The sequence below is a fragment of the Diabrotica virgifera genome, chromosome 3 (assembly GCF_917563875.1).
Source record: "Diabrotica virgifera virgifera chromosome 3, PGI_DIABVI_V3a".
In the NCBI taxonomy this organism is placed as follows: domain Eukaryota; kingdom Metazoa; phylum Arthropoda; class Insecta; order Coleoptera; family Chrysomelidae; genus Diabrotica; species Diabrotica virgifera.
In genome coordinates, this window is record NC_065445.1 from 224662671 (window position 1) to 224675749 (window position 13079).

The 13079-nt window shown below is 31.0% G+C and overlaps 1 protein-coding gene across 1 annotated transcript in view; it reads left to right on the forward strand.

Annotated features, from left to right (window-relative positions):
• Positions 1 to 13079, forward strand: part of LOC114331237 (FMRFamide neuropeptides) — a 486333-nt gene that overhangs the window by 98833 nt on the left and 374421 nt on the right. The window lies entirely within an intron of this gene.

Genomic DNA, 13079 nt, shown 5'->3' on the forward strand with positions numbered 1-13079 from the left:
CATCAAAATCGGCTGCAGGAAATATATAGGTTATTATTATAGATGTCCATATTACTCAAAAAATTTCGTTTCGGCCTGGAGGGGGTTGTGTCACCAACGGGCTATTTTTTTTCCCTTATTTCTCTGAACTAATATTCCTTGAATGTATTCCATAATTCACTATTAAACATATATTTACAAAGTGTTCAAAGTTTACAGTTTCAGTATTGGATTATTCTATGTGTTGGTAGTATGAGGCTTATTTTAAATGGATCACATATGTATATTAATCAATGTTAATATTAAACAAAGTGTCATAGTTTTTGCATAATTTACAGCAAGTCGATTTTAAAACAAAAAATGTAGTTAGGAAATATCATTGTATTACTGTCTTTATTAATTACATTAATTAAATTTTAAATTTTTCTAAAAATTAAGTTCCATAGTTTTATATTTCTTTATCCGGACATTACATAATGCCTCCTCAGCATCGTATAGCATTATGAATCTAACTCTTTCCATTTCAGACCATTTTCTTTTTGTACTTACATCTCCTTTTTGATTTTCCGACAACAACGCCATTTTAATTTTACACTTTGACACTACTTGGATCCAGGAAAGTTGGCCAGCGTCCTAGTCAACTTGGATAGAACTTGTTGATACAAGTGAACTTGGACGAATAGGTGACATGATGAAAGTAGCTTCCAAGTGTTGCGCGCGCAGCGTCAAAGTAGACTTGGACTAAGTACACTTGGATTGTGCCAACCCTCCTGAAACGATCCAGAAACTCCTTCGGCTTGTGCTTAAAGAGCGTCTAACGCTGCTCTTAAGCGGTCCCACGGTTACATCTGTTGTTCAGAGGAAGCAAACGCGGTACACATCACGTTGAGAGTTTTTTCATAACCAAAATTTTATAGAGAATATCACCCACGTGATCTTTTGGGATGACGACTCTCTGATCTATCTCGCGCACCTTCAATCGGCTGTCTGACAACACGAGATCGTGGATTTGATCCACGTTACCTTCCGCGGTAGCCGTTCTCAGAGCACCTAGGCACCGAGCTCCGAGCACATTGAAACTCGTTTAACCAATTTCTGACAGTCGCCATTGAAGGAACAGAGTCACCGTACACAGTATCTAAGGTCTCTTTGCCATCACTGCGTGATTTTCTTCCAAAAACAAGAATGGAATCAACGATCAATATTGCTGTTTTTTAATAATTCAAAAATCCACGGACATCCCTACTTCCAAAGGCGGTAAAACAAAACGCGAGTTGTAATCGGCTGAAATTTGGCACTAGCCATCTATAAGAATTTATTACGTCGATGGCTAAGTATGAACATCTCGAACTATTTTACAGGAAAAACAAAAAACTGAATTTCTGCATACTCTAACCTAAAAACAAAAAACTATATGTACGTATCTTTGATTCTGAGCCCATTTAAATCTTTACACATAAATTTTTTACATAATATGTTGTAGGTTAGAGTATGCAGAAATTTAGTTATAGTCGGTTCGCTAAACTCAGACGCAAATGGCTAAAGATTTTAGTACGTAACTTTTTTGTTTTTTGCCAATTTTGACAAAATTTGCAAAATTACTAAATATTTAGTAATTATTAACTATCTAAGAATTATTTTTTTGGCAATTTTATCAAATTGGCAAAATTACTAGCTTAAATCACTAGCCAGTTGAGTCTGAGTTTAGCGAACAGACTATATAAGTCTCCCCTGCAAAATTGTCTTTAAAATGAGATATATTGGGTGCGTTCGGACGACCATAGCGGCTGGCGGTCAGCAGAAATCGGCTTAGTGGTTGTATCCAGCCGTGATAGGGAAAGCTTAGTAAATCTCTCAGCGGCTGGCTTCCAGCGGTGACGTCTGACAGCTACTGCTGGCACAGCTGTCCAGCCGCTGTGGTCGTCCGAACGCACCCAATGTTTTCATACTAAGCCATCGACATGTTAGTAAGTTTCTCTTGCGATAGTGGGGCCATCGGACGGTGAAGCTAAGTACTTAAATCGAACCGCGTAGTATCTTGTTCTCTACACTTATATTCAGGAATGTGTTCAAAACACTATATTTCTTGTTGAAAAGTCGTCTGTTCTGTTTTCTTTTTGACTCCCTTTATCGTATGCAGTGTTTTGCTGTTGGAAGACGTTGTTTGTTATATCTAATTAAAGATTGTAACAGTAACAATGAAATATGAGTAAACTATTTACATTATTGATATTAAATAAAAATTTATTTTTTTTAAAAACAATAAACAGATTTTTTGTTAAGAAATTAAATTTTGCCTTTCTGATTATATCATAGTTATTTCCTGGTCTCTACCAAATAATTATTTCATATCGAATATGACGACATGATATAAAAATAGTAAATATTATTAACCTTTTTTTATAAAGTCTAGCCTAAATTATATAATCAGTTTACAATTTAATTAGATTATTTAGTACATGAATTTGATCGACCGATCATTAATTGAATTAATAATATCCAATTGAATACCTATTTGGAAATAACCGCAATAATATAACCGTTTATTTCTACTGTTGTTTCGATAAAAGGGCAAACTCAGTTTTTTAATCTTAGTTGTCAAAATTTTCAATATTTTTTTTTGGTTAGTTAATACTTGGTTAAAAAAACTGTTGAGAATCTAGTCAGTATTATCCATAAGACAACTCTAACTTATAGGCATTAAAATTTAAATTTGTTGGCAAAATTAAATTTCCTCAATTACACAATTATCGTAAAATGCCAACAACTTAAAATTGGTTTATTCTAAATGTATTTGGTGTAGATATTACGAAAATATCATAGTTACTTTTATTTTTTCAAGTAAAATTTTAATTCGACTTACTCGATTTTGACTTATTACAGAGTCACGTATATTGCAGCGTCGTTGAGCTACGTTAATCATTAAGGATACAATTTGCGGGACACCTGGAACATATCAAAAGGTTCATCTTTTCTCCCTTCAATGGCAATACAGCCCAAGTCGGACCCTGGCTTCCTCCAACATCAGCCTTCAAGATTCCCTTTCCTTGGCTGCTTTCCACCAGTTATCCACCTCAACATCTCTTAATCATTGGTTCTCTTCGTCTATTCATCTTTTGCTGTATCTTTCTTGGCCGAAGTCTCACCATAGTTAAGCAATCTACTATGTGTTCTGTTATTTATCCATTCTTATAAGGTGACATGTATTTGTATTTTTGCATAATTTGCAATAGTTGTGATATTGACATAACTCATTGCTGAACCTTATTCTCCACGTAACATTATCGTAGATGGGTCCTAATGTCCTTCTATAGGTATATCTTTCTTTCAAAAGTATTAATAAAGTTTCATGTTTTTTTTGTCATGACCCATATTTCATAACAGGACTAGTACAAGAACTACCTGAAGAAGCAATAAAGCTACTAATGTACATATTCAATAGTGTCCTAAGATTGTGCTACTTACCCTTCCAATACAAAGTAGCTCAAATCATCCTATTTATGAATCCATAAACCCAACAAAGATTCAACCTAACCTTCACCTTACGACCCTATTAGCCTACTGCCTTTACCCTCCAAAGCATTTGAAAGGTTTCCCCTGACAAGAATATACACTTTCACCCAACGTTCATCTTACAACCCTATTAGCCTACTGCCTTTAGCCTCCAAAGCGTTTGAAAGGCTTCTCCTGAAAAGAATAGACACTTCCATTACTGAGAAAAAGCTAATACCGCCTTACCAATTCAGTTTTCGACAGCAACACGGCACAATCGAACAGATTCGTAGGGTAGTCAGAACCGCAAGAGTTGCTCTCGAGAACAAGAGATATTGTACATCAGCCTTCCTTGATTTCTCCCAAACCTTCGATAAGGTCTGGCATGAAGGTCCAACATCAAAACTTAAATAGGTCAAAACGGCAAACAGGTGTATGTTTTCAAAAACCTTTTGATAGTGTGTAAAAAATATTTTATTATCAGCTAAGTACTTTCGACACATAACGTGCCATCATCAGAGCTTCCTAAAAGGACATATTTAGGATAAGATTTTTTTATATAAAAAATGAGTGCAAAACTTACGTCCTCTTATAAAACCTTCATAGAAGAGCAATTGCTAAACGACACAATAAAAAACATGGAAACTGGGCAAAAGCCACAGATATAGGGTATAATAACCCTTTAAAGTGAATAAAATCACATCTAAATTCTTTTAATAATTAATAAGACAACATGGCTGAGTAAAACCATTTTGAGCCCACGTGAACAGCAGATCAGCTGAGGAAGACTGTCATTTATTAAAATGATTAAGAAGGAAATACAATCTTATGAGACCTCTATGTTCACAAATATTAATTAAAAATTGAAAATGACTAAAAAGCCATGTATAGGTTAAATGAATTTAAAGTTAAGATACTAAATTTTAAAGTTAAATTTTCAAAAAATTTCTATTATTACTATTGAAGTGAAATGTTAACGTGTATATTAACAGTTATCAAAATTCTTCCAAAAGAGAAAACTGTTATAGTTTGACCAAGTGTAGAAGAAGTTAGATGAAATCATACTTAGGAGAAATATTAATTGACAAGCTCAGAGTTCGAAAGCTGTTATTAAAAATTAAAAATCTTATTGATTAATTCAGACAAATAACAAATATTTACTAAACAATGAACGAAAACTCAAGAATACCTAAAGTAATGTTCAAAAAACTTTCATAAATTGTTGGGTATACTGTATACTAAACCAAAATTACTATACCCAACAGTAGTATATAAATAAATTACTATACCCAATAGTATACCCAACAATTTATGAAAGTTTTTTGAACATTACTTTATAGTCTGGGCTGATTATCGGAGAATAGGCCATTTTTGGGAAAAGTTATTTACCAGCAATTTTATTGCTGCAATCGAATTATAAGATCCTATATATTAATAATATAGGTATGCAAAGTCCTCAGATAGTGTGCCACTTTTTTTATAAACAAAATGGCGCCCGAAAATCGTGTTTTTTTCAATTATTGCTCTATAACTCCGAAGATTTTAATTTTACAACAAAAACTCTCAAATAGAAATTCACCGTGATTAAATTCTGCATAGAGACCTGTTTTTCCTGATCTGCTCCGATGAAAATTTTCCTCGGAAAATGGGGGTTTTCCCAACAAAATCTTTAATTTTCAAATAAAGTTTTAGATAAGTAATTATCAACCAATATTTAAATAATTTGGTGACTTAAAAGCCTTCTTGGTTTAGATTATAGTTCCAGAAGCTGATGCAAATTAAACGAATATTTTAGCAACAATTCAATTGTTAATTAATAAATTACGGTCGCAATAATAACCAAAATAATTATGATACACTGATCAAACTTTGAAATCTTATAAACATGAGATTCCTTTTTAACATTTTGTCGACAAAATATAAATTTTTTATTTTTTTGCATAATCTTTAAATGTTTAAAAAAATAGTTATAAACAAATTAACGTTTCTCAGAAAGTTTTTATTATATTGTAATTTTAAAAAATAGGTAAAATGCGCATTTCAAATATCTTGAAAATGAATTCTTTAAAACTTTTTTGCAACCATTTACAAAAAAGTTATGAAACAGCAAAGTAAACATACGATGACTACGGTGTTTATATATTTTTTTAATTCTTTCAAAGCGTAGAAGTGAGTATAATGTACAAGCTAATTATTTACAAAAAATATCGATTATCAAATTAATGGTTATATTTTAATTAAAGATTATAAATATATTTTTTTGTAATTTACACGCGCGAAAGTAGAATAATACAGTACTGTAGCTGAAATTTTCACTCGGAGCGACGACCGGCCGCGCGAGACGTACACTTTTATAAAATAATATATGCTGCGTGTCAGTCGCTTCGAGTGAACATTTTATCATCACTGTATCAGGCCTACTTTTGCGCTAAAAATTACAAAAAAAAAGTATTTTTAATCTTTGATTAAAATATAACCATTGCACTAATTTTTGACATTCTTTGTGAGTAATTAGATTGTACCATAGACTCACGTTTAAGCTTTTAAACAATTAAAACAAATTATAAACAACGGAGATTTTGTATATTTATTTTGCTGTTTCATAACTTTTTTGCAAATGGTTGGAAAAATTTTTTAAAGCATTCATTTTCAAGACCTATGAAATACGCATTTTAAGTATTTTATAAAATTAGAATATAACAAACAATTTCTGAGAAATGTTAATTTTTTTATAACAATTTTTTTTAAACATTTAAAGATTATGCAAAAAAATTAAAAATTTATATTTTGTCGACAAAATATTAAATAGGCATCACACCTTTATAATCTTTTTAAGTTTGATCAATGTCTCATAATTATTTTGGTTGTTATTGTGACTGTAAATTTTTAATTACCAATTGAATTGTTGCTAAAATATTCGTTTTATTTTCACCGGCTTCTGAATTTATAATCTATACCAAGAAAGCTTTTATTTCACCAAGCTATATAATTATTGATAAATAATGATTGGCCCAAAAAATTTATTTGAAAATTCGAGATTTTGTTGGGAAAACCCACATTTTCCGAGGAAAATTTTCGTCGGAGCAAATCGGAAAAAACATGCTTCTATGTAGAATTAAATTGGGGTGAATTTTTATTTGAGAGTTTTTGGTGTAAAAATCTTCGGAGTTATAGAGCAATAATTGAAAAAAATACGATTTTTCGGCGCTATTTTGTTTATAAAAAGAGTAGCACACTATCTGCGGACTTTGCATACCTATATTAATAATACATATCATCTTATAATTCGATTCCAGCAATAAAATTGCTGGTAAATAACTTTTTTTGTACTTTACTAATTAGACAAGCGTATTATAACTATTTTTTTTTTCAAAATTTAAAGATTATGCAAAAAATAGAAAAATTTATATTTTGTCGATAAAATATTAAATAAGCATCTCATCTTTATAATCTTTATAAGTTTGATCAATGTATCATGATTATTTTCGTTATTATTGCGATCGTAAATTGTTTATTAACAATTGAATTGTTGCTAAAATATTCGTTTAATTTTCACCGGCTTCTGGAATTACAATCTATACCAAGAAAGCTTTGATGTCACTAAGTTATTTAATTATTGATTAATAATTACTTACCTAAAACTTTATTTGAAAATTAGAGTTTTTATTAGGAAAACCCGCATTTTCCGAGGAAAATTTTCGTCGGAGCAAATCGTGAAAAACATATCTCTATGCAGAATTTAATTGCGGTGAATTTTTGTTTGGGTGTTTTTGTTGTAAAGTTAAAATCTTCGGAGTTATAGAGAAATAATTGAAAAAAATACGATTTGTCGGCGCCATTTTGTTTATAAAAAAAGTAGCACACTATCTGCGGACTTTGCATAACTATAGTATTAATATATAGGATCTTATAATTCGATTCCAGCAATAAAATTGCTGGTAAATAACTTTTACATGAATTTTGCTAATTAGCCCAGAGTATTAGGTATTCTTGAGTTTTCGTTCATTGTTTACATATTTGTAAACAAGTAAATATTTGTTATTTGTCTGAATTAATCAATAAGATTTTTAATTTTTAATAACAGCTTTCGACCTCTGAGCTTGTCAAATGATATTTCTCCTAGGTATGATTTCATCTAACTTCTTGTACACTTGGTCAAACTATAACAGTTTTGTTTTTTGGAAGAATTTTGATAACTTTTAATATACACGTTAACATTTCACTTCAATAGTAATAATAGAAATTTTTTGAAAATTTAACTTTAAAATTTAGTATCTTAACTTTAAATTCATTTAACCTATACATGGCTTTTTAGTCATTTTCAATTTTTAATTAATATTTATGAACATAGAGGTCGCATAAGATTGTAGTTCCTTCTTTATCATTTTAATAAATGACAGTCTTCCTCAGCTGATCTGCTGTTCACGTGGGCTCAAAATGGTTTGACTCAGCCATGTTGTCTTATTAATTATTAAAAAATTTAGATGTGATTTTATTCACTTTAAAGGGTTATTATACCCTATATATGGGGCTTTTGCCCAGTATCCATGTTTTTTATTGTGTCGTTTAGCAATTGCTCTTCTATGACGGTTTTATAAGAGGACGTAAGTTTTTCACTCATTTTTTATATAAAAAAATCTTATCCTAAATATGTCCTTTTAGGAAGCTCTGATGATGGCACGTGATGTGTCGAAAGTACTTAGCTGATAATAAAATATTTTTTACACACTATCAAAAGTTTTTTGAAAACATACACCTGTTTGCCGTTTTGACCTATTTAGAAGTGTGTACAAGTCTTGCAGTCTTTTCCAAAACTTAAATACACTGCAGGTTTTCCAAACATATTGGTCACCAATCTCCTGACACCCATACAGAACCGAAGACTAAAAAATAAGACCTTCTTGACCTCAACACTAAAAACTAATTAATTATTTCAATTATTATTGTGTTTGTTGTATGTTTCAATTATTATTGTATTTCAATAATACATATGAACATCACAATGGACTACCAAAAACTAAATGTCATATATCTATAGCCCCGACGACTGTAAACCTAAGGAGGAACGAGAGGCATTCTACGAAGAGTTGCAAACCATCCTGGATGACATACCTCATGAAGAACACTTAAATCTTGTGGGTGATTTTAATGCACGTATCGGAAATAAAATAGTTCCAGGAGTAAAATAAAGATTCAATGAAAACCACGTCAACGCAAATGGAGAACTCATGGCTAATCTCGTACTTTTAACGAACTGAGAATCAATAATACATTTTTCGACCATAAGCTTCAGTATAAATATACGTTTGAAAACTCCAGGGGGTACAAATATATTATTGACTTTATAATCCCTAATAGAAAAATACACCCAAAGCAGATTCTAGATATTCGAACTTTAAACTCGGCAGACGCAGGGAGTGAACAAAAACTAGTCCTAGCAAAAATAAGAACGAAAATAACACCAAAACATTTTATACAGGAAATCGCCGAGGACAAATTTAATATAGAATTACTGTGGGACGATTCTACAAGAGAAATGTACCAAAGGAGGCTAGCACAGAAGATACAGCTAAAACAAATAGACGACATCGAAGATATAAACGAAAGCTGGGAGAAAATTAAAAATAACATTGAAGAGGCAGCAACAGAAGCTCTAGGAAAACACAAAGTCATACTGAACAAAAGAAACAACAACAATACACCATGGTTCACAAAAGAAATAAAAGAGTACCTTAACTATGTCACAATAAATATGTTGATACCCAAAAATATTCAGGATACCACTTAATTAGTGCTAAAATTCTAAAAGAACTTTCGTATAAGAAACTGAGGTATTTTACACAAATATACAATGCTGTTTTAAGGACGGAATACCTTCCGCTTTTGTGGAAGGTAGTCCAAATTATACTTATCCCTAAGCCCAGAAAATCTGATGAGAAAGCAATATCCTACACACAATATACCAATGGCTATAGCAAAATTGCTAGAAAAATAATTGTAGAGAAAATAGAACGAATTCTGAAAGAAAATCGATTAATTCCTAACCATCAATTTGGAGTAAGTTCAAAACATGCCCCCATTGAAAATGTCCATCGAAATATAAACAAAAGTAAGTATATGAATCCTTTTAAGATCAAGAATCCTACTCTGCTGTCTTTGTAGACATCGCACAGGCTTTCGTTTAGCACGATGGACTGTTTCACAAAATCAGTAAATGATAACCGAACAACATTTTCCTTATTCTCAAATCATACCTTCAAAATAGACATTTTCAACTAGGGTATCAAGACAAAACACAATTCTACATCCCATATGGTTTGGTGTGTCTCAGGGAAGTGTACTTGGTTCGATCCTCTATATAATTTATACAGCTCATCTTTCCACAAGCAAAAATATAATAATTGCAACATATGCAGATTATGCCGCTGTTATAGCATCTTACAAAGATCCTGTCATCGTTTCTCAAATCCTACAGACGGACAGCATCTCACTCAAATATCGAAAAATTAAACAAATATTCCAGTCCAAAGTGCTTAGGAGTATTGTAAATGCTCCATGGTATGTAACTAATAGTGTTATTGTGCGTAATCTTAAAATGAAATCTGTCAAATCTATCCTACTACGATCTGTCTACTAGCTCTCCTACTTCTCTCAGAAGTATCACAAACGGATAGAAAATCACCCCAACGCATTGACTCCACCCCTAACGCGATGTCATGTCCACCGAAGATTTAGAAGGCATCATCCATGTGATCTGCCTGTCAGATTTTTTGAACTTTAGTACTATATAGTGTAGTGTTGTGTAGTAGTTAAGTATCCAAAACAAACCTTAGATAAGTACAAGGAAACTGTCACTGGACAATTTTTACAAATGTTTTGTTACTGTCATTATTATTTGCCCATTTAGTCTGGGCTGATTATCGGAGAATAGGCCATTTTTGGGAAAAGTTATATACCAGCAATTTTATTGCTGGAATCGAACCTTATGATGGTATATATTAATAATATAGGTATGCAAAGTCCGCAGACAGTGGGCTACTTTCTTTATAAACAAAATATCGCCCGAAAATCGTGTTTTTTTCAATTTTTGCTCTATACCTCCAAAGATTTTAATTTTACACCAAAAACAACCAAATAAAAATTCACCGCAATTAAATTCTGCATAGAGACGTGTTTTTCTCGATTCAATTCGACGAAACCCTTCCCAGGAAAAAGCGGGGTTTTCCAACAAAATCTTTAATTTTCAACTAAAATTTTAGATAAGTAATTGTTAATCAATAATTAAATAATTTGGTAATGCAAAAGCCTCTTTTATATAGATTATAATTACAGAAACCGATGGAAATTGAATAAACCGTTTAGCAACAATTGAATTGTTAATTAAAAATTTACGGTCGCTATAATAACGACAATAATTATGGTGCATAAGGATAACTATGATTTTTTCATAAAAAGGCACTATACCTATCTAATGTACTTTACAGAATTGAAATTGGACTATTTAAGCGACCTCAGGAATATTGTAAAAATATAAAGAATTTTTTGGCTTAAAAGCAAATAGAATATCTCGGGAAATATTAAACAAAATTAAATTGTAAAAATGGTATTCGAAAAACAGCGGTAGACGCTTCTTCTAAAAGAAAAAACGTTTAATTATGATGAGCAGTTCCTGAGATACAACCGGTCAAAGTTGACCGGAATTTACGACAAAGATATAAACAATAGGATCATAATTTTCAAACCATCACCTTTTTATTTTTGTTCTCTTTCTCCACACCTATTTTCGCATCCTTAAAATACTCATAACATATATTATTATAATAAAAACTATCGATAATACGTGTGAAAATTGCCAAAAATAGCAAAATTCCAATCAAAAATTAGGTTGGAGAAAATGTAACACTCAAAGTTCAAAATCGGTATACGTTAAAAAAATGCATTTTCTCGGCTTCCCATGGAGCAATTTCCTTCATTTTTTTTTTTGTTCTCAAGTAACTCTAGTAGAGCCATCGAACTAACGCATTATTAAATGTCAAACTTGCTTTTGTTTTTTTATATTAAATTAATTTATTTTTTATAACACAAAATTTTAATTTGTTTAAATAAAAATTGTTTAAATAAATATACAGCTTTCAAATGAGAATATTTATGTTTTTAACTTTAAAAGGTACACTTGTAGTAAGTTTATCTAAAAAAAAGCTTACAACTGGAAAAAATATGTAGTTGTCTGTTCTTATAAATAAATTAATCTATTATAACAAAACAAAAGCAAGTTTGTCATTTAATAATGCGTTAGTTCGATGGCTCTACTCGAGTTATTAGGGAACAAAAAAATAATGAAGGAAATTGCTCCATGGGAAGCTGAGAAAATGCATTTTTTAACGTATACCGATTTCGAACTTTGAGGGTTACATTTTCTCCAACCTTATTTTTGATTGGAATTTTGCTATTTTTGGCAATTTTCACACGTATTATCGATAGTTTTTATTATACTAATATATGTTATAAGTATTTTAAAGATATGAAAATTGGTGTGAAGAAGGAAGACGAAAACAAAAAGGTGATGGTTTGAAAATTTTGATCCTATTGTTTATATTTTTGCCGCAAATTCCGGTCAACTTTGACCGGTTGTATCTCAGGAACTACTCGCTATAATTAAACGTTTTTTCTTTTAAAAGAAGCATCATGTCGCTGATTTTCGAATACCGTTTTCATAATTTAATTTAGTTTAATATTTCCCGAGATATTCTATTTGTTTATAAGCCAAAAAATTGTTTATAATTTTAAAATATTCCTGAGGCCGATTAAATATTCCAATTTTATTTCTGTAAAGTACATTAGATACATATAGTGTACTTTTATGAAAAAATCATAGTTATTCTTATGCACCATAATTATTGTCGTTATTATAGCGACCGTAAATTTTTAATTAACAATTCAATTGTTGCTAAACTGTTTATTCAATTTCCATTGGCTTTTGGAGTTATAATCCATACGAAAGGGGCTTTTATGTTACCAAGTTATTTAATTATTGATTGACAATTACTTATCTAAAACTTTAGTTGAAAATTAAAGATTTTGTTGGAAATACCCGCTTTTTCCGGGGAAAGTTTTCGTCGAAATGAATCGGGAAAAACACATCGGTCTCTATACAGAATTTAATTGTGGTGAATTTTTATTTGGGTGTTTTTGGTGTAAAGTTAAAATCGTTGGAGTTATAGAGCAAGAATTGAAAAAAAAACACGATTTTCGGGCGCCATTTTGTTTATAAAAAAAGTAGCACACTATTTGCGAACTTTGCATACCTATATTATTAATACATACAATAAGAAGATTCGATGTCAGCAATAAAATTGCTGGTAAATAACTTTTCCTTGTATTTTGCTAATTAGCCCAGAGTAATTGTAAAATTTACAGATTGCAATTTAAATCGGATGTCTATTAAAAAAAAATGAGCCAGCACACGACCCCTATTCTCATTTCAAAATCATCGATTACGTCATCACTCCCAGATGGATAACGTCTGTATTATAATATATATGACAAAAATCATAATATTCAAATAAAAATCAACCTACTACTCTCAAATTCTCGAAAAAATTAATTTA